The following is a 23,922-nucleotide window of genomic DNA, read 5'->3' as shown; positions in this document are numbered from 1 at the left end:
TGGGCAGTGTCCCTTTTTTATACAAGTGTCCAGATCTGTTTCATGGCCAAATCAGATAGTTGATTTTATTGTTGGACTGATTACAATCATTTTCATAAATTCCTGTTGCCTTTGCATTATTCTGCAGATTTTCGTGGTCAAATTGTTTTTGTAATGCAAATGGTTGTGTGTATGGCGTGTGTATGTCGGGTGTGTGTGTCACTCTCTTTTTCCTCCCACCCTTGTGTACTAGGCGGCTTTACTCACCGTCGTCTTTGCCAGCGTTGGTGTTCCAGGTGGAGCATAACGTAGAAGATCATCAGAAAGACTTGCAGTTCGGGTTCCATGTCGGCATGGTTCTTCCCTGTGTCTCCAATGGTGAGTCCTTTCACTTCCTTGATGTGTTTCGCGAGGCTTTTGATGGCGTTGGTACCTCCCCGGAAAAAGTGGCGGTTTGCAGGGTCTTAATATGGTGGGCAGGACTTTGGGCCTCATTCCGACCCTGGCGGTCATGGACCGCCAGGCCCGGGGACGGAGGAAGCACCGCCAACAGGCTGGCGGTGCTTCAGGGGCAATTCTGACCGTGGCGGTAAAGCCGCGGTCAGAAAAGGGAAACCGGCGGTTTCCCGCCGGTTTTCCCCTGCCCCAGGGAATCCTCCACGGTGGCGCTGCAAGCAGCGCCACCATGGGGATTCCGACCCCCTTCCCGCCAGCCTGTTCCTGGCGGTTTACACCGCCAGGAAGAGGCTGGCGGGAACGGGTGTCGTGGGGCCCCTGGGGGCCCCTGCAGTGCCCATGCCACTGGCATGGGCACTGCAGGGGCCCCCTAACAGGGCCCCATTAAGATTTTCAGTGTCTGCAAAGCAGACACTGAAAATCGCGACGGGTGCCACTGCACCCGTCGCACACCAGCAACTCCGCCGGCTCCATTCGGAGCCGGCTTCATCGTTGCTGGGGCTTTCCCGCTGGGCGGGCGGGCGTCCTTTTGGCGGTCGCCCGCCCACCCATCGGGAAAGTCAGAATGACCGCCGCGGTCATTTGACCGCGGTACGGTCTTCTGGAGGGGGAACTTTGGTGGGCGGCCTCCGCCGCCCGCCCAAGTTGGAATGACCCCCTTTGTCTTCTGCCAGGTTGTAGGCGGCTACCGCCGTGGTGACTGTTGTTTCTGCCCTGGCGGTCGGTGTGGTACATTGGCTGTCTATCGGAGATATCACCGCCATGGTCATAATTTTACGGTACTTACCACCAGCCTGTTGGCGGTATTACCGCCACTTTATCACCGACCCCAGAGTCGTAATGAGGGCTATAGTGTCGTAGCATTACATGACACTCAATTAATTGAGTAGAGAGGCACAGAGTGGAGGGCATACTTTGAAAAAGGGCGTTATAGAGTGAAGTGGCGAAGAGTGTAGTGGCATGTTGTATAATAGAGTGGAGTGCCAGAGTGAACTGTTGTGTAGTGGAATGTCATAGAATGGAATACAGTGGCACAGAATGGAATAAAGTGGAGAGGCATAGAGTGGAGTAGAGTATTGTAAAGTGAAGTAGAGTGGACAGGCATACAGTGTTGCGGTGTAGAGTGTCATGGCATAAGAGTATCATGGTGTAGAGTGTCATGGTGCAGAATCTTATGACGTAGTGTGTCATGGTAAAGAGTTGAGTGGTGTAGAATGAAGTGGTGTTTACTGGAGTGGCATAGAATAGAGTGGCATAGAGAGGAGTGGTATAGAGTGGAGTGGTGGGTTGCAGAGTACACTGGGGTGGCATGAAGTGGTGTACTGTACAGTAAAGTGGAGTGGCATGTTGTAAAGTGTATTGGCACATTGTAGAGTGTAATGGCATGTCGTGGAGTGACATGGAGAGTCATAGAGTGGGGTCTTGTGAATTCGAGTGGTGTTTCGTAGAGTGGAGTGGCAGGTCATATAGGGGAGCTGCATGTCAGAGAGTGTCTTAGAGTGGAGAGACATACAGTATGCTGAAGTGACATAGAGTGCTATGTTACACGGTTTTCTGTAAAGCAGCAGAGGGTACTTTATTGGGCTTTTGGTGCTTGCTCTAGGTTCTCTTTGCCAGGTGGATGTTCTTCATGGAGAGCCTGCATTCAGTATTGCTCTGCCTTGAATAAATGTGAGTAGATTTTAGGGTGAAGTTTTTGCTATGGTAGTGTAAGGTTAGGAGGAGTGGATCATGCAACATTCTAACATATACAGTGTGAGTGAGAGTTAGGTTGTGTGCTAGCCCTGTAGGATATTCTGTGGATTTAGGGCATCATTTACAAGCCATTTGCGCCACCACTGCATCATTTTGTTTGATGCAGCAGTTGCCTTAGCAGTGCACTGCACTGCTCCAGATTTACAAACTAACGCATTGGGACCAATGTGTCAGTCTGTAAAGCCCTGCGTCAGATTATACCTGCACCAGGTATAGTGTATGCAGGGTAGGCATTCCCAGGCAAAAATCCATGCAGAACTTAAGAAGTTAAATTTACAACATTTCACTGCATCATTCTGTGACTTCACTGCGTCAAAATGTTACTGCCTGCTCAGAGCATGCATAAAATTGACGCAGGGCTGTTCCCAATGGAACCTTCTCGCATTTCTGGAGTAGCAGCATTTTCACAACACTACTCCAGAAATGAATGAGTTTAACACCACCAGATGTGTCAGAATTTCTGATGCATCTGTGAAAATGTGCGTCATGGAGCTCTGTATGGTAAGTACAGCACATCCATTGCGTCGTTAGGGAAGCTCAAGAAATCTGATGCATCAATGCTGATGCGTCAGATTCATATAACTGAGGCCCATAGTTCTTATCACCATCCACCTTACCTGTGATTTCCTCTTCCCCTTTACCAGATGCTAAAAACAGAAACGATGCATAATTAGCAGTGGCAACCAAACACATAAATTGTATGTCAAAGCCAAGTTAATGCATACTACCCTTTGGAAGAGCTAGAATCTAGCTCTCGAAGCTGAGGTGTTCTGCCCCTGTCTCTGCAATGATTCCCCCAGAGGAAAAGGGGTATAATCTATGTAATTTCGTCATTGGGCGGTATTTTGATTTGTCTGCGATTTCAGTTATTGCATTCAGATGATATATAACCCAGCAACTGCACTACATTTTAAACCAGTTAGGACTTTTGGTTTTGTTAATGGTGGTTGTTGTTAGCTGTTTAAGATAAATGAGTAACAAATATTTTGTTGTAAATAATATTCAACATGTTCCCATTCTGAATCTGTGAGACTGTAAATTAAACATTGCTGAGGCCTGTAGTGGTCTGCAGAGTGTCTCCTAGTTATGCTCACTTTGCGTTAGACACACACAAACACCCTTTTCTCTCAAGATCTCGTCCAGATAAAAAACTTATGCTCTGTAGACTCCAGGTTTTCAATCAGAACCCCCAAACCAGCAACCCACCAACTCACCAGTAAGCACTGTATTTTTTCATTTACTTTTGTCTTCTCAATATTTTTATCAAAAGTGCGCCTCCTTCACACAGTGTAGCACAGAATCACAATTGCAAGTGGAATAAGTGACCATTGCTCTGTTTGTTCAAAAGAGAGGCCAGGGATTGGATGACCAAGTATTCTGAACACCTTTTTGACCCACTAACAGGCACTGTGAGAAATTCTCACCACCTCCATCCTTTGCTCCAGAGCTCGCAATGGTCTCACTTCAAGTGATATGTGCATTTTATAAAAACATACACATATTGGCATTTTTTTTCACCAAAGGTTTTTTACTTCCAATCAGAAGTGAATACAATATTAATAAAGTAGTAAATTCTGTTGTGCCTATGGTATCTTTTGGCAGTGAAGGTTCTTGCTCTAGAGGACCCCACAGCTCCCATGTGCAAACTGCAAAGAATGGCCTCACAGCAAATCAGGCACGATTTCTCCTTTGCCTCAGAGTAATATGTTTATTATAACTGGAGAAGAGCGTTGGAATAAGTACGAAGAGCTGGCACTGGTGCAATGCACCTTCTATATGTGCCTCATACACGAGAGAAGAAACAAACTGGGGCCTCTAGTCAAAATCTTTTTTCTTTCCCTGCCAACCAACACACAGCGAGCCTCAGCCAGTAGAATATATTTATCTTGGTGAGGGCACGGTATGCAAGGCAAAAGGGATCCTTACCGCTTGAAAGGCTGCACCTTCTTTTATTAATATAATATGTGCATATAGTGCCCCAGTGTAGGCCGTAAAGATGACACCTGAGTCAATTAGGTTTTTGAACAGCACATTTATTTAATTAGATCTCTGGGCCTGAATGCCCTTTCCCGCCCTGGCTCTGCACATAAATACCTTCGGCTATGTCATGCCAGGGTGCTGCCGTAAAGCCCCTATGAGGAGGGGTAGTCCTCATTACACACCTGCGAACCCTCACAGGGTGGGTTGCCCTAAACACGGTCCAACACTACATTCCTCCCCAACTGGAAACAAACAAAACCAAAACTCAAAAGCAGTTTACTTAGAAAACATAGAGTTCAGTGGACACAGACGGTGGTGACCAATGCCAAGGAGTTCCTTACGTTTCTTCTTCAGTCAGCCACGAAATTTGCATAGTGCCGGGAAGGGTTGGGGTTGTACCTCAGATGGTACCGCCCGCCTCTGAGCCTCCCTCACAGCGGCCTCCGGCTCCTCCAGGTGCTGGATGGCTCTCCTTCCAGGGTGGTGGCTCCCACTGGTGCTGACAGTGATGAGTTCATCGGCACCGGTTGGCTCGCCGCAGCACCTTTGGCCGTCGAGGACCTTTGTCCTGCAGGGGTTTTGGGTCGAGGTAGGGCATCCACAAGGTCACTGTGACCCCCGGGTGCTGCGGAGTCATCATCGTCGCATGCTGAGGGAGTGACGAAGGAAAAACGCTTGAACTGGGACACATTCCAGGGCACACTTTCGGCTCCTCTTCCCGCATCACCATCGTTCCCCTAATGGAAGTCACAGTCCATGGATCTGTCTCGAAAGGCAACCGGAACTTCCCTCCGGGGTGGTGGTCTTTCACCAAGATGGTGTCCCCCACTTGGATAAAAATTACTCTGGCCCTCTGCTTCCTAGAGGCGTATTCTTTGGTGCAAGCCCTCCGCCACATGGATTGGCTCTGCGGCAGTGGCTGAGTTGTCCACAAAGGATAGTGCGGGATGTGGTCGGTCACTACCCTACCGAAGTAGAGCTGGCTCGGGTCGCGCCGGTGGTGGCATGGGGTGTGACCCGGTACTCCCGGAGGAACGTGTATATGGGACTTTTGATGTTCTGCGATTCTGCTGTGGCTAGTGGATTACCTTGGTTAGTGTTTGACAAACTGTTCCAGCTCTCCATTTGCCTATGGCCACCTAGGCGTGATCTGGCGATGTTTTGTCTTTCTTGATCTTAGAAAGTGTGCCCACTCCCGGCTTTTGAATGGGGGCCCATTGTCTGTGCGAACCACTTCCGTGACAGTATGGGCAGCGGCCTGGCCCTATCAACCACTAACCGAACGTAGTCTTCAGTCTCTAAACCTTGTTCAGCTTCCTGGGGGGTAGCCAGGCGTGCGTGGCAGGAAGTCTGCACGGTTTTGAGTGCATGTTTGATATTCCACGGTGAAGTTGAATTCCTGCAGCTACAGTATCCACTTTTCGATCAGTGGCGGTGGCTTCGATGAAGACTCTTTAAATAAAGAGGGGAAGTAGTGGCTTGTGGTCAGTAATCACGGTAAGAGCTTTGCCGTTGTGAATGGTGATGGCTTCCCGCTCTATCTGGGAGCATCGCTGTTCTGTAGGCATAAGGGTTAGGCTGGCGAAAGCGATGGGTGCCCAGTCCCCACAATCCTGTTTCTGGGTCAGTACGACACCCAGCCCCGTGGGACTGATGTCCACAGCCAACTGCGATTCACGTTGAGGATCAAAGAAACCTAGTGTGGTGTCAGCTGAGAGGGCGTTTTTTGTGTTTTCAAAAGCCCATTCTTGCTGTTCACCCCAGACCCAAGGATGATCAGCTCAGGTTAGCACTCGCAGGGGGGCCGGTGGGATCGAACAGGTTCTTCATGAACTGGCCACAGTCGGTGACCATTCCAAGAAAACTCCTGACCCCCGAGACAAGGGTCAGAGCTGGGGCCTCCTGGATGTCTCTCACTTTGCTGAGGCCAATCCTGTGCTCTGAAAACTGGTACCCAAAGAAGCAAATGTCTCTTTTGAGAAACTCCTATTTTTCTTGGTGTAGCGTCAGCCCATGCTCCTGCAATCTTGCGAACACCGCTCGCAGCCTTGCCATGTAGTCTTCGACGGTGGGGGCCTGCACCAGAATGTTGTAGCTCATGTTGAGGACTCCCAAGAGTCTTTTCAAGACCCCTTTGATGGTTTGCTGGAACACCTCGGCTGCTCTGGTGATGCCAAAATTTAGCCGGTGTACCTCCAGAGGCCTGTGTGTGTGGAAAACTTGGTTATTGGTCGTGAGTTTGGGTGTAGTACAGTCTGGTGGTACCCAGACCAGAGGTCCATTTTGGAAAATCACTTAGACCCTGAGAGCTCTCCAATGATGTAGTCTATGGTTGGGGTTAAGTACCTTTCTCTCTTGATGGCCAGATTGGGCAGGTGCATGTCCACACAGATCTGGATGGCATCAGGTTGCTTGGGCTTTCTGGCACTGACTATCGGGACACCCAAGGGGTGGGGCTCGACACCCTTTCGATTATTCCAGCTCCCTCCAGCAGTTGTAGTTCCACTTTTGGATGCAGATGGAAAGCCACCCGCCTGTGCCTGAGGGCGACGGGGGCTACAGAGTCATCTAAATGGAGGGCCTCTCAGGAATCCAATGCCATTGAATAGCGAGTCGAACTCCTTCACAAGGTCTCCCAAGCTGCTGGCGTGGACACTGAACGCAAAGTGCACCAGCTTGAGGCTTTTGGCGGCTTGGCAGCTGAGTAGGAAGCCTGTCCCTTCACGCTTTGTAGACTTTAGTCGTGATCTTCGTGCTCTCATGGGTAACGCCTGCTGTGAAGACTCCGGCTATCTCGAGTGGGTGCGTATTTCCAAAAGCGTAGACTTGTATCCTGGTAGGTGTGAGTGGCGGTGGGTTTGGAAGTCTATGGTACACATCGGCACCCATGAAGTTAAGCGAGGCCCCTGTGTCAATCAGAGCTGAGATGGGTTGATGTCGCAGTAGCACCTGGCACGTGGGCATCCATCGGTTACAGATTGCCTGCACAACATAGACTACTTGTTGGTCGTCGTCCATGTCACTGTCTGATGAGGTGGTTGGAAGGGCAGCTACAGCCCGGATGGCCTTCTTGGGGGTGGGCACTGCCACCTTTGGTGAGGAACGGAAGACCTTCATGAAGTGGTTGAGTTTGCCACATGCGCTGCAAGTCTTCCCTCAGGCTGGGCAAACTCCAGGATGTGGCACAGGGCTCCCACACAATCTGCAAAGTCTGTCCCTTGGTTTCCCTTTGTGGCTCCCAGCTCTCCCCTTTGGCATGTCTGTGGTTACCACACTGACTGGCTACGTCTTTATTTGGACAGTCGACGCCTGCTCCATATGCTTGGCCCTTGCCTTCAACAGTTCTTGTGAGCGTCCTAGGGTGAGGACGTCTCTCATCCGCATGTTTGGCTCCTGTAGGATATGTTCCTGGAGTTTTGATGAAGAGCATCCTTGGATGAACTGCGCCCTCACTTCATCTTCCTCGTCGGGCAAGGTGCATGTGCTGGCCAGTTCCCTTAGGCACGCATAGAAAACATCCATTGACTCGTCTGGCTTTTGGCGCGCTTAGCGCAGTAGGAAAAGCTCATAGTCTGGATTTGTATAAGATTAAAAATGAGCAGTGATCGCACCTTTCAGCGTGTCATATGTGTGAGGTGTTGCTTCTGCCACAGACTTGGATACTTTATGAATGTCTGCCTCTCCCAAATGAATGAGTTAAAGGGCTTTTGCGCTCATCTTCCACCTCTGGAGCCTCGAAGTAGGTTTCTAGGCACTCAATCCATGCTTTCCACCTTGTGGTCTGGGTGGTGGGGGCTCCGGTGATAGTAAAAGGCTCAAGGGCAGAGATACCTGCCGTCAACGGGCACGTATTACTGCCAGAGGGGTGCAGAGTGAGGAGTTTCAGACTCCAAGCCCTGGGGGGGTGGTTTGTGCAGTGGCCTGTCTGACTCCTCACCTCACTCAATGCAGCTGGGATCACTTCTGGCCTGCTCGCCTCCATGTCGATCCTCAGAGGCAGTCACCTTGCAGCATGGGGCTCCTATGGGGGCCACTGACAGCAGAAGCAGACGCTTGCAGGTTTGAGCGCACGTGGCAGGTGCTCAAACTGCACTTTGCAGATTCCGGCACCAGGAAGAGTCTCTGTCCTAATCGCAGTGTGCCAGAGAGCCGCCGGGGGGGTGTAGACGATGAAGCCGTGTGGGTGGGCCATAGCGTTCTCAATAGCAGCGTGCATGAGAGCCGCAGGAGGTGCCGGTAAGGTGGGGCAGCAGGCCGGGTGGAGGCGCTCGGGTGGGGCAGCCGGCAGCAAGGAAGCGTGACGCCGAGTGAAACCGGCACTGGAAAGCCTGGGCGGCGTGCGCATGCTGACGCACTGCTGTCGCTGGAAAATGCTCTGTCCTCTGCCCAGCGGGGTGTTCACCACCGTGATGACCCTGTGGTGCATCTGGCATGGCGTTTGGCACCAGGATGGTGCTGTAGGCAGCAGGGCCCCCCTCGTCACCAACTGTAGGGTTGTAGGCCATAAAGATGACACGTGAGTCAATTAGGTTTTTTAAAAGCACATTTATTTAATTATATATCTGGGCCTGAGTGCCCTTTCCCGCCCTCGCTCCGCACATAAATACCTTCGGCTACGTCATGCCAGGCTGCGGCCATAAAGACCCTATGAGTAGGGGTAGTTCTCATTACACACCTGGGAACTCTCACAGGGTAGGCTGGCCCAAACACCGGCCAACACTACAAAGAGTACCACTGTGCCAAAGTTAATTAATTTATTTAATCACTCACATACTCACTCACCATCTTGCCCTGGTCAGGACTGTCGGTCTCAATCTCAGAGACAGAGAGCGACACATTCCTACTGCACTCCTCCTTAGGTGCATTGTTGTGTAGCAAGGTACTATGCAAAGCAGCACTGTCGCAGAAAAGGAATTCTTATGCTTCAGTAATGCCTTGTTTATTTCATTTTTTAAAACACACTATTCCTAGACTGTCACTCAGACCCAGTCTTGTAGGTAATCGGCTTGCTTACAGTACTCCCGTCACCCACGTAACGTCCTAGTTTGCAGCAGGCACACATTTCTTGGCAATGCCACAACATATCCCTTCAAAATTATTTTTCTTGGCCGGGCCATGAACCTACACACAACAACCCTCAGCCAATACAATATATTTATTATCTTTGTGATTGTGAGGGCAAGGCATGTGCGGCAAAAGGAATCCTTACCCCTTGAAAGGATGCAGCTTCTTTGATTAATATATGTAAATTGTTGTGCACCACTGTGCCAAACTTATTTTATTTAATTACTCATACACTCACTCACTGTCCTGCCCCGGGCGGGACTGTCGGTCTTGACAGAGACAGAGAGTGAGACAATACTGCTCTCCTTGTTAGTATGTGCCTTGTGTAACCCAGACGCGTGTATGCATCGTTGTGACCACCAGCTCAGAGCTTGTCACACCACTGTGACTCCTGAGCCAATGTAGATGCTGTCCCCTTGCTGTTTATGTTAGGAAACAGCATGAGGGCAGTGTGAGGATTGGCTTGGTCAGGCACTGCCAACACTCCAAAGGAGACTTGGGGACCGTGGCAGCAATCCCTACGGCTCCCTACATTATGCAAGTAGGTGAGAGTTCAAGTGGTCATGTCGGGCTGGTCGGAGCAAAGCACCCAGCCAACCTGACATGCACACTTCAGCCCAAGGATGCCTGGCACCCTGACCTGTCAATCACTCTTAAGCAAGCTCCCAGTCCCACCCCCTCACGCTTCTGTAGGGCAAACTTTCCCTGGGCCATTCCGTGCACTGATAATAGTAATGGAACACAGTATACAACTCAGCAACCAAAATAGGGCAAAAAACAGAGAGGGGGGCGATGCCCCTGCACCCCAATAAAGAAATCAGCACTTTACTGCTAGTAAAGTTGACTTCACCTATAAACTGTGCTGTCTAAATGCATGCCTCATCAGAACTTCTAGATAAGATATAATATTGGCTGCTTGCTTCCACTGTCAGAATGTGATTTCCTCATCCCCTACTGATATCCACTACATACCAGAAAAAAACATTGGCTAAAAATAGGTCTCCGATTTGACATTGTACAAACCAGAAGGGCCCAAGACCTTGCTGTTCAGCAAACTGACTGGGCATGCTCACTTCATGAACTGCAGCAGTGAGAAGAATGCAAAGCCTGCTTACTGTGTGATCAGTGCCGTGGTGGCACAACAGCAGAGGAAAGGAACCATCTGATGGATTCACACTGTGAGCTGCAACAGTGCAGAGGGCACAATAGCTGTGTGAGCAGCACTACAAAAGCAGAGGAGAAGAGTGTCCAGCAGGACCCCAACAGCAGGGAAAGCTGTGACAAGGCAACAGTTGAACAGGGATTGAGCGGCAGGGGAGCCTGAACACAAGATGCACCCACAGCAAAGTCTCAAGAGATGGCATCTGCTGCTACTGGCCTCATAAACTTTGGAAGTGGACATCTTGGGGTCATGCTATCCCCTATGAGTAAAGAAACAACCAATAGGGCAGCCATCTTAAAAACAAGCTTGCACACCTCCTGGCTAAATCATAAAAAAGAAGTCTGCTGCAGAGAACACAAAACTAAAGAGGATTGCTTTCTAAATACAACACATACATGAGGTAATAATTTGGTGTATGATGGCCCAGTAAACAATTGAGATGAAAATAGTCTCTCATGCATTGCAATCATGCACTCAGTAAGAAGAGGAATGATACAGCAAAGAGCCAATATCATGAGAGAAGAGAGTAATGCTCCTCTGAGCAGAACCAGAAGTCCTTGTATGTATATTTTCAAGAACTTGCATTAAAACATCTGACAGAGAGCTAAAGCTGGTAGCTGGATGCTAAAGTGTCTGTAACTAGACCTAAAAAGATCTGCTGGTTTTTGGGTCATTGGTGAAGGAAATGCTACAGGAGGTGAGGACACCTTGCAACTCAGGGCTGGAGTGGTCCTCTCGCCCCTAGGTTTGTCACTGTTCTCTCTTCATGGGTGATTAATTGGCCAGATCTTTTTCAGCACATCAGAGAGATGGATACGAGACAAGAAGGCATGCTTCAGAAAGGTCTGATAATGTAACCCCAAGAACAGTTTTTTTATATCTCCCTCGGCATGCCCTTGTCTTGTTAGATTCTCATGCCTACATGCTAAAGGAGAGTTTGTGGTGTTTGGGCTCCAATGAGAAAAGGAAGAATGCTTTGAAAATCAGCAGTAACCCGCAACTGTAGAAAGGACTAATGCCAGCCTCCAGAATTCATTAAAGAGACCCCAGACCCTTGTTGAAAGTATGCCTGCTCACATGGAGTTTAGAGACGCTTAATGTCAGACTATGTATGGCGACCTTAATCTTTGTAAAAGACTGGACTGGCAATTACAGATGCTTTAAAGTTCATGGCATTCTCTATTTGAAGGGGTTTAAAAAAACACTATGTACAAAGCACTTCCAGCACATTCTTTACTGGAAGTATTCCTTTGGAGAAGCACAGCTGGTGGTATCAACACTCACCAACAATGGGAGTGTAAGAATAAGGCAAGTTCTGATGTTATTTTCTAGAATGTTGTAAAAAGCCTTCCTAGGTACCAACCATTTTTAGGACTGGTGTAGGTTAGCAGAGGAACAAATATACAAAGCTGGTGCATACCTCATGAAATTCTCCAAAGTCTGTGGCCCCTAGAACATTAAGGCTGACGATATGCTATAAGAAGCTTGTCATGAGGTTAGTATATACAGAAAGGAACATGATGAAAACAACAAAGGAGAGATGGAACTTCGGAGGTCATCGTCATGGTCCATTCTGACACAGTGGGACAGTGGGGGAAGGGGAAGTTTACAAAGGGGGTTTGCTGACTTGTTTATTGACATCTAAATATAACAAATATATATATTTTTTATATATATCTATATATAAAAATCTACTGAAGCTCAACCGTAGGTAGGTACAGTTAGGATCTTGATTCCATTGGAAAAGCGTTTTTTGACTTGGCTATATCTTTGCCACCGTTTGATGAATCTTTCAGAAATTTTCCAAAAAAAGTGTGCCCAAGGATCTTGTTGTACATGGAATGTTTTGGGGTGATCTGTCAAGTGGGGGGCTGAGAAAAAGGGAGGTGGGGTGAGGAAAAGTGCAGAATTAAACCAAGTGGAAGTAATTACACCAAATTTGGCAGAAAGGAAGCGTTTTGTCCATAGATCACACTTTTTGTTATCTGGTGTAAACCTGTTCAGTATTTTAAAAGAAATGAAAGGAAATCCAAATTTGTATATCTAGGGTTGCACCGACGTAGCAACTTTTACTGCTGATCTTGTTCAGAGATCTGATTTGCTGCCAACACTTCAACCAGGACGTTTTGGCAGCCATTCTGAGACTCCGCTTCAGCCGAGTCTCAAAAACAAACAGAAAAAAAACAGCAAAGGGGACAGGGTTCATTTACCCTAACCCACTAGCCTTGGTGCAGGTGTCTCCTGGGACCCTGCCAGGGCAAAAATGCATTCCTTTTTTTTTAGAATCCACAGCACAATTTTCAAATATTCACGACTTTTGTGGTGAATTAAAACAAAATGTTCTCCTGCACTTGCTTTTAATTTTGCCCTGAGGTGAGTCAGGTCCTAGGACATGTGTAATAATAAAAAAAATTGGGGGGGGGGGGGCATATGGGGTCTCCCTACTATGGTACTAAAAAACCCTGAGAACCACACATCAGGGGGGCTTTATGCAGTAAATATTCAGGGGAGGCTGAGCTGACCTTCCCCGGGGCTACATATTAAAGTGAAAAGGCGGCAACGCGGACCACCCCAGGAACCAAGGACCACCACCTCCCTGAGGTACATTTAATGGTTATATGGGGGGGGTGCACAATCCCCCTGGGCCCCAGGAACCACCACCTCTATGGGGATACCTGATAATAAATGATGTGGGTTCTGCGAGGAACCCCTAAAATCCCAGGGACCAACACCTTCCCGGGGCAACATAAATAAAAAAAGAATGAGGAGCTGTGTGGACCCCCCTGGGCCCCAGGGACCACCTCCCCGTGGCTACATTTTGTGATTATACAGGGGGGCGTGTGGTTGCCCAGGGACCACCCCCTCAAAGCAAACTGTTAAGAAATGATGGGGGGCGCGCAGATCCCCCCAGGACCACCACATCCCTGGAACCAAATATGTTTTGTGAAGAAAGGAGGGGGGCTGCGCAGCCCATCTACTGAAGCCATATATGGCTACGGGGACAGCCATCCCCCAGTGCCAGCTCCTGCTACAGCCTGAGGTGCCCACCCACAAGAGGAAGCTGTTTTCTTTTGCTTGGTGGGAGTTGTGACAGCTCCTGACAAGCAAAAGTAAACACTCCATTTCCAGTGCGCGGGAGCTCTGAAAATGCTCCTGCTTGCTGGAAGTGGGTTTTTTATCTCTTTCCCTGCCCCCAGACATGATGGCACGGAAAGAGATGAAACTATTGCTCCTGGACACAGCGTGCTGCATTTTCAGTAGCTCCCTGCATGTGGGTGCAATGCCCACTCCCCCTGGAGGCGAGAAGCTGGCTGGGGCCTAGAAGCTCCTTGCTTTTTTTAGCACAATATCACATGTAGGAACTGTGACAAGCAGGATCTTTTTAGTCATGTGCTGTTGAGATCAGATTTTGTGTTATCCCTTTTCAAAAATACAAGTGTGTGAAATGGCCTAGTAGCCCCATTCTTTTTGCATTGCCCCATATGCATAAGTGGCATGCAACATGCCCACTCCATTTTCCAAGGAAGATGAACAGCTTACTACAAGGACACTCCGAACGCCTTTCAAAACGATTTTAGAGATGCACAGGAATATGATTAGACCTACACCAAACAAAGAATCACTTCATGAGTGCCATGGGGTAGGATGCAGGGCCTGGCCACAGGCCAGGGCCTGTGGCCGTACCCTGCTGCGCATGGCCAAAGACCATGTGTGACATGTAGTTGGGTAATTATAGGGGATTGACTACAGGGCCTGTGGCCAACCCCATCGCAGATGGCCATGGGTGGCACAGGGTTGGGTAGTTATAGGGGGTTGGGCAGAGGGCCTGACTGCAAGGCTTGGCCTCAGGCCAGGCCCTGCTGCTAGCCCTCACAACGCACGTCCAAAGGCTGTTCATGGTGTGTTGTTGGGTGCAGGGTCTGTCCACAGGACCTGTGGCCAACTCACGCCACGCATGGCCAAAGGCCATGTGTGGCATGGTTTTGGGTGGTTATAGGGGGTTGGCCGAAGGGTTTGGCCACAGGCGGTGGTTAGATTAATGTACAGGAATTAAAATTACTTTATGCTAAAAAAAAAAAACAGAAATTCACTGAAAAAGCCAAGGTTATAGGGATGTTAGAGTTAGGAAGTAGAATTAAAAAAATATAGAAACTTACTTAAAAAAACAAAGGTTACATGGCCGTTATAAGTTAGGCTCACATTTTAAACTGGCAAAACCATAGAAATTCACCTGTTATAGTTAGCAGTGAGAAGGAGGGAAAGTCAAGGAGCAGACACACACAAAAAGGGGTTGCGAGCAAAAGAGTAAGCAGTGAGAACGAGGGAAAGGCAAGCAGCAGGCACACACAAAACGAGTCCGAGAGCAAGGAAAAAGCAGTGAGAACAAGAGAAAGGCAAGCAGCAGTCACGCACAAAATGAGGCTGAGAGCGAGGAGACAGCAGGGAGATGGAGGAAAAAGCAAGCAGCAGGCATGCACAACACCCCTTTTTTGTGCCCTCTCCTGGTTTCTCCCTCAAAGGCTGTGTACAGCAGGTGGTTCGATGCACACACAGGTGTTGGATGCAAGCAGGGGTTGGCTTCAGGGCCTGGTCGCAGGCCAGGCCCTGCAGTCAACCCACTCAGTGCATTAAAAAAACTCTAGAAAAGCACTGAAAAAACAAAGGTTACAGGGATGTTATCGTTAGGAAATATCATTTTAAAAACATGGAAATTCACTTAAAAAACAAAGGTTGCAGGGACATTGTATTAAGCTCACATTTCAAACGTACAAAACCATGGAAATGCAGGTGTTAGAGTTACTTCAAGTAACTACAACTCATGCCCTAAGATAACTATACCCCAGGCCTTCCCCATGTACTGCTAATTACCCCAGATATAACAACACTCATGACATATTTGATAACATTATTGATAACATCAGTTTAACATTTGCAGTAATATTATTGATGAGAAAACTGCATGGCGGGGCACGAGTTATAGTTACTTGAAATAACTCTAATTATGAACAGCTGAATTTCTATGGTTTGTACATTTAAAATGTGAGCCTAACTGTAACACCCCGGTAACCTTTGGTTTTTAAGTGAAAAAATAAATAAATATATATATATATATATATATATATGTCCTATTAATTACTGAGGCTTTAAGCCAGCTGTTAGACCTGGAATCCTTGACGTGGTCTCCCCTGTCTTTTTTGCCTCTGATTCCTATGCTTTGACTGTGTGCTGGACTTTGTTTTTGCTGTTTTTGGTATGCTGGGCACTTTACCACTGCTGACAAGTGCTAAAGTGCTCCCTGTGTAAATTGTATGTATAATTGGCTTTCCCGTGATTGGCATCTATGATTTACTATTAAGTCCCTAGTAAAGTGCACTGGACCTATACATCAAATGCTACTAGTGGGCCTGGAGCACTGATTGTGCCATCTACATGAGTAGGTCTGTAAACATGGCTCAGACCTGCCACTACAGTGCCTGTGTGTGCAGTTTTCAACTGCCAATTCAACCTAGCAATTGTACCCACTTGCCAGCCTCAAACTTTCCCTTTTTATGTATGTAAGGCACCCCTAAGGTAGGCCCTAGGTAGCCCCATAGGCAGGGTGCAGTGTATGTTAAAGGAGGGACAGTACCGGTGTGTTTTACATGACTTCGCAGTGAAATACTGCCAACTTCGGTTTTCACTGTTGCAAGGCCTATCTCTCTCAGAGGTTAACATGGGGGCTGCCTTTAAATAGCTTTCAAGTGCAGTTTCCTCTTGGGAGCAGATAGAGATATAGAGTTTGGGGTCTCTCAACTCAGAATGAAAAAGATACATATTTTGGTAAAGTTGGATTTTAAAATTGTCTGTTTGAAAATGACACTTTTAGAAAGTGGGCATTTTCTTGCTTAATCCATTCTGTGACTCTGCCTGCTTGTGTATTCACTGTCCGGGTCAGACTAACAGTGGGTCTGCTTGCGAATCCCCTCTAGACAGTGAAACAAAGGGAGCTGGGTTGTAGTCTGCATATCCAGATCTAGCCATCTGGGCTAGAGTAGAGGGGGGTGGTCACTTACACCTAAATGGGCTGTGCCTGTTGTCACACAATGCAGTCTCCAACCCTCTGCTGTGTGTCTGGAGCAAGGCAGGATCTTGTGAACAACAGAGACTTTCTTTGAAGTTTGCCTACTTCAAAGGCAGAAAGGGGTATAAGTAGTGGACCCAAAACCCCAAATTTAAAGATTACTTCTGGAACCAAGAGTAACCTCTGCCAAGGCGAAGAGCTGGAGGAGGAGTACCACCCCTTTGCCTGCGACTGTGCTTACTGGGTTGGCCTGCAGTTGCTGTTTCTGCCTGAAAGAGTACAAAGACTGGAATTTGTGGTATATTCCTGCTTGTGGAAGAATCTCCAAGGGCTTGGGCTGAGCTTGCCTCCTGTTTCAAAGTCTCAGGGCCATCAAAAACTTCCTCTACCAGCACCTGGACTCTCTGCTGAGACTCCTGCCCTGCCAAGTATTGCCCTACTCAGTCCTTCGGGCCCTGAAAGGTGAAACTGGTAAAACAAGGACTGAAATCTATGCACAGGGAGCCGTGCAGGGAAAATTTCGTTGCACCACCTCAAAACGCAGCTGTAAAAATGATGCGTCACCCACCTCGTGGCTGATTTTGACGCACCATCTGCAAAGTGGCTGAAAAAAACGACACAACAGGTGCTTGCTGAAAATGCTGCAAACCCCACACAGCGCAGTATTCCATCACTGTGCAGCCGGGTTTCTCATGCGACATCCCTGGGCTTCAAAATCTATGTAACCCTGTGTGGATCCGAGGTGCCCTGTCCAGAAATCAACGCATCTCTCTCTCGAGGGAGAAAAAACAATGCATCGCCTACCCGACCGGAGAAGAAACGATGCACCGGCTCACTTGGGAGAAAGGAATCAACGTATTGCTGACTTTTCCGAGGCACGTTTGCCCCTGCAGCTTTATATTTGATGCAAGCCAGAAACTTTGTGTAAAAACAACATTTTCATTGTTTTCCATGGAGCAAGACTCTTTTTAATTTACAAATTCATAACTTGACTTGTGTATGTTGGATTTTTGTCATTTTGGTCTTGTTTGATTTAGATAAATATTGCCTATTTTTCTAAACTGGTGTGGTGTCCATTTTGTAGTTTTTCACTGTATTACTGCGTGTTTTGTACAAATCCTTTACACACTGCTTTTGAAATACGCCTGACTGCTTGTGCCAAGCTACCAAGGAGGTGAGCAGGGGTCGTCTTAGGAGTGTAACTCCCTTACCCTGCCTAGAGTGAAGGTCCCTGCTTGGATAGAGTACAAACTGACTGCTAACCAGAGACTCCATTTCTAGCGCCAGCCATGATCACCTATTAGTCTTTTGTGACCTTCACATTTTAATTCCACCCGCTACATCATAAGGCCTGTGGAAATTGGCCAGCCGACTTTGACCATGACTTCCCCTCACTGTCAGTGTGACAGCATTCTATTTTTTCACAAGTAGGACATCTACACACAAAGTAATTTCCTCCAGTGTCATGGACTACTAAGCAATATACATTTTAAGATCAAGAATCATTTTTTCTTGGCAAACATTTATTTTTTGTAGCGATGGGGGCCTAGCACCTCTCACAAAAATAAAGTTTTACAGAAACCATGACAAAACAAAATTGCTGGCAACCTAACGCCTCTGTTGACTCAGCCACAGAAACTCAATATTTGGGCATTTACATTCTCTGAACAAGATAAACTTTAAACATGATGCCCATTTGCAAACCTCACTGCTGTGAAGGGAGCCACTGCAGCAGTGGATTCCTTCATAAAAGAGAGCTCCCCGCTTTCTCTAATTAAAGCAGGTTGTCATCTGTCAGGATGGATCAAGTTTCGACCTCTGATCCCTGGCAGGATGTTGGGATGCCCACCAAGGACTAAATAAGGCCCCAAGTGTGAACGTTGCTGCAGAACTTGGAACGACAACCACACTGGTAGCAGCTTACCCTTACTTGGCAAAGGAGTATTATAATCAAACTAACCAAAGGAAACAACAAAATAGAGTCACTGTATCCTTACAGAAAATATTCTGTAACTTTTTTTAATTCTCCATTTCCAGAAGCTCAGATAAAGACACCAACCCTCAACAAGGTACAAGTGAAATTCACATTCCCCCTGGACATGCCCCTAACCCTCTGAACCCCACCAGGCACACATTTATATGGAGTGGCTGTCGTAGTATGGACTCTTGCTCTGGGCAAGACTGCTGGTTAAAGGATGACAGTACTTTTGTCCGTAGGCGACTATGCCTATCCTACAACAAATCACAACTGTTGTCCCAACCTTACCGGCTTACTAGCAGCACCTCACCAAAAACACAATAGTAAAAGGTGATTTGTGGCAGTCTTTACGCATGAACTGGAGAATAAGACATCTCAGTGAATGTACCCCTTTCTCACAGATATATCATGTCTCATACAAACACAGGCAATGGCAAAGATGCAGTAAAGTTTCAATAGTTTTTATTTAACATATCTGCAATTTGCGATAAGTTGCATGGGCTACAATGATTAGGATAATGAATAATGCAAGAAACAGAATTGTGAAGACAAGAGTCATTATTACAAAGACCCCCACCATCTTGCAATGCATAAGAAAGACATACGAGATGTAATATGCCCTAATACCCTAATGTGAGAGGCCTAACCTCCTACCTAAAGGAGAGCTGGGTTTGCTAACCCTAATCTGCCAATGCCATTTCCATGAGAGGAGCCCCCAACCCTCGTTACCTTGGAATGAGGTCTCTATCTCAGACTCCGCAGGGACACAAAGACTGGGTCAGCATCAAGACGACATGCAGCATCGATATCAGCGATGGTGGCGATGCCCTCTGGTCAGAATCCCTCTGATTATCTGTCTAAAGTGCGATGTATTTATACAGATCTACAAGGACCCCTGACGGAGGTGTGCTCCCAAACAATAGATAACAGACATGCTTGGGACTCAATTAATATAAATAATCCCTCAAAAGTATAGAGAGGTAAAAATCACTAAGTGGGAACACCTACTGTTTGTTTGTCTTTGTTGCTTGATCTTGACGCCTTAGCGCGGTGACCCTGATAATGCAAAGCAGAACAAGTGGCCTAACTATAAACAAGGCAGCCATCTTAGAAGAATTGAATAATTAAATGGGCTAAGATAGGGCAAGGTAAGTAGGTTAACAGTCACTAGGTGACGGGGGCACGAGTCTGTAAGCCAGAGGCTAAGCTAACTCCTGTTATCCCATTAAAACAAACTAGGATTCACTACATGGCCAGAGAGGACAAGGACAGGGTAGGGGAAAGAACTAGCCTCAACTTCCCCCAGAAGAGAAGAAGGTGATGACAGTATTACCATTGGTAAAAACTGAAAATCCAACATCTACTTTTGTGTGCTAAACCTTGATCTATATCTCATCCATCAAAGTACAAACTCGTATCAACGGAGCTTGATGACTTTCACAAGCAAACTACATCAGGCAAATTATTTCCTGGATAGAACAAAGATAGATCTTTGGTCTCACTTACGTAAATAATGGAATCACAAATTGAACAGGTGACAGGGAGGGTTTGAGGCAAGTATCAATATCCCTTCAGTACAAGAAATTATCAGGTGATTCTACACATATAATTAGCAAATTGGTTGATGATCTCAGTGTGCAAGCTAAGAACTCAGTAAAAATGGATATATCTTCTTTACGAAACAACACATGCATTCAAGTGATTTCCACTTTACCCAACATTCACAGACAACTCCAGAATCCACTCTACCCAGACAACTCCAGAATCCACTCTACCCAACGGGTAGCAGACCCATTTTGAATCCTTTAAGTCAACAAACTGATTAAGTAAAACAGTTACTGATTTTATCAACACTTCATGGACATGAAATTCAATGAAGAGTCACACATCTTTGTTACCGCACACATTCAATCATTGTATGCAAACATCTCCCTGGATGATGTCCAGTGTCAGACTATATAAACCTCATGCTCTTTTCCCACACAAGTTGAAACTGAATTAATCTTGGCTGCGTCTGAAATCACCCCAACCCAAAACTATTTTAAGTTCCTATAGAGCTTCTATAAACAAATTAAAGGTGCAGCTTTAGGTGCTAGACTCACACTTAGGGGGTCATTACGACTTTGGCAGTCTTTTGGCAAGACTGCCGCAGTGGCAGCCACCAAAATACAGCCAAGTTGGCGGTCATCCGACTGCCGTATTACGACTCACAGAGTGAAGACCACTGAAAAACAGCCAAAATTGCAAAACCACCAGGGCACTGGAGGGTGGGAAAGAGGCGGTCCCACCACCAGCACTGCCAGCCTGACACAAATCCGCCCACCAGATTACGACTCACAAATCACCACAGCGAGGGGTCCTTCCGTGTCAGATAATCATTGGGGGTGTGAGACACCACAGTCAGAACCCACTACTGTCAGAACACAACACCACATTGGTCAGTTTGAATACCCCACACCTGACACACATCCACACACCTGACACACCTACACACTGCACTATATAACACACCCCCACACAACCCACAATGCTTTGCTACAAAAATGCAAATCTGACACACCAACAGCAGGTAATTACACAGAGAGAGCACCCTTACACTATAGGCACGCACAGACCACACGCATCATACACCACTTGTCAGCATAACTAAAACATAACACACATAACGAGCACAAATATTTCACAAAAAGCGTCCATTCCTCACAATGCACCACCCACACCCCATCAATCACCCAGCACTGCACCCTTACACACACAACACCACCTCACACCATCAAAACAACCACTACCATGTCCCTACAAAAGCACCCACATTTCACTGACAAGTTGAGGGTCATGGTGGAGGAAATTGTCAGGGTAAAGCCACAACTGTTTGGAGCACAGGTCCAGCAAACTTCAATTGCCAGGAAAATGGAGTCGTGGCAAAGACAAGTCAACAGTGTCAACTCAGTAGTCAACCATCCATGCACAAGGGAGGACATCAGGAAGAGGTAGAATGACCCTAGAGGGAAGGTAAGTTCCATGGCATCACAACACCGGATTGCCGTGCCCAAGGCTGGCGGTGGGCCCCCACCTCCTCCCAAACAGTTCACATTATGGAAGGAGAAGATCTTGGACATACTGCATCCTGAGGGCCTGGCTGGAATACCTGGGGGACCCACAACATCCATGTCACGCAATTGTCGTGTCCGGCATGCTTCCTCACTACCCAAATACTCCCTGGTTAACAGAATTTTCCACTACATCGACCTGCCAATCACCTAAAGCCCCTACCCTGCATGCCACCACCCCACATAGCCCAACTGCCCCACAGCCCTTGGCAAAGGCACAGATACTATAGGCCAATCAAATCAGTATGACTCCCAGAATGTGCTAACCCATCAAATGGAAAACCTGGAATGTGCACATCACATCACATGCATGTATGACTATTGCACTAGCTACACCAACTAGAATGTACGACTGAGGACCAGTTCACGGCAATGACAGCAATGCAGTGGCACACCACAATGGCAACCTAGGCTAAACACAGCTACAGCTCAGTGACTAATCCAATTGGCCACTGATCCATATCCCCAAGCCTCAAATGGACTGACCATGGTTTGGAAATTAAGATGGCAGACTCCATTCACATGCACAACATCCAGTGACAGGACTACTGTCCTTGCATACTCACATACTGTATTCCCACTGGCACACCATGGTGCAATGGGCTGGCATATTGTGTGACATCTAGCAAGCCTGTCTATTCACTAGGTAACAGACCTGAACAGTCAAGTAAAATATCAGACAGAACCAGAACCCATATGCAGTGCTATATGTACCATTCCTGAATAGCAGCTCACAACATGGAGTATGGAACTCATGTCGCAGACTTGTATGTACCACCAAGGTATGCTGTCCAGTATCTGTCATTGTCATTGGAGGGAAACAGGTAAAGTCACTATATGCATCCAACAAAGAGGCAACCAAACACACTTTTGAAACTGAACTCTCTGTCTCACTCCATCCACTGGTAACCCTTCCAGTGCTGCCATGAATAGGATACCAGACACTGCCAGCCCTTCTTAGGATGGAAGCGCCAGTGAAGCCAACACGCCTGGATGTCTGGACAGTGAGGACCTACCTGGTACCTCTGGGACACCTGGTCGGTCTACGATGCCTCACCCTGCCCACATCAATCACCCCTAACCCTGTTGCATCGACATCACAGCCAACCATTTGCCCCAACTGTTCAAACTATTGTGTGCTCCACAGTACAGGGACCAGAGTCTAACTTTCAAACCCCATACAATGATGGTGCTGCTAACACTGGGAGGAGGAATACAGTGCCAGGGGCACAGCCTCCTGGGTGGGGGGCATAGGAGGGAATCATTGGAACAGAGAACAGGCTCCCTTAGGGGCTCCACTGACCAGGAAACCATCTCCCAAGTCCTGTGAGCATACTGAACTTCCCAGGACTGGATGGGGCCAGATAATCACCATGTTAGAGGAAAATCAAAGGCAACAGAGGTAATACCACCAGGAGGTCATGCAGCAGTGGCAGGCACACAACGCCACCATGGCCTCCATTGCAGGGGTGCTGAGAGGCATCAACACCACCCTGCGTGGTTTCTCAACCCACCATGAGGCTCTTTCCACTAGCAACGTTACATCTGTCCCAGCTGCATAAGCGGCAGATAGTGGAATGGAGGCCCTGCCAGGGGAACCACATGCCTCAAACAACCCTCCCTCTGTAGCTGAAGAACCTTCCTGCAAACATGGACCTCCACCCAGACATCTAGCTGGAGCACATGCCAAGGCAAAACCCACTGCCAGGAAGTGAACCTTTCATGATTTGTCACCCTTGTGTGCCACTGAGACACCCTGTTGACTGTTCTGAGACAGAACTCCATTTTCCCATGGTACAAGGGCACAGGACCTGTGTAACCAACAGTTGTAGCAGCTACGCTGAGTACTCCATCTACCATGTCACCACTCATCACCTTTAGTTATATTATTCACATTTCTTTTGACTGTTAAAAATCTTAAATACACAATAAATCAAATTTGAACACAGCTACTGTATATGTGTCTTGATTGATGCAACAACAAATGTGATGCTTCCTAACTGTGGTCTGGTAATGCCCCCCTGATTCGAACTGGCAGTGTAATGGCCATCAGACGGAGGCTCCCTGAGCAGGACACATGACAAAAGTGATGTCACCGGACAGATGTCAGAGAGTGAGGTTGAAATCCAGAGCAACACAAAGGCATAGTTCGCATACGGATCTGCAATTAGAGCATTACAGAGAGTGCCATCAGGAAAGAAGACCAGGTGCCACACAAAGTACATATGCAGCTCACAGATGTTGTGCCCATTGTAAAAATCAGAGGCACTCAGATTGGACCTATACATCACCAGTCACAGACATTTCACAAAATCCATTTCACCAGCTGTCTGTCATGTACACCTCTCATGTCTGTAATCACTTACCATTGGCTACT

Source organism: Pleurodeles waltl, chromosome 4_2, assembly GCF_031143425.1.
Source record: "Pleurodeles waltl isolate 20211129_DDA chromosome 4_2, aPleWal1.hap1.20221129, whole genome shotgun sequence".
NCBI lineage: Eukaryota > Metazoa > Chordata > Amphibia > Caudata > Salamandridae > Pleurodeles > Pleurodeles waltl.
The sequence above is the reverse complement of the archived record's forward strand: the minus strand, read 5'-3'. Positions refer to the sequence as shown.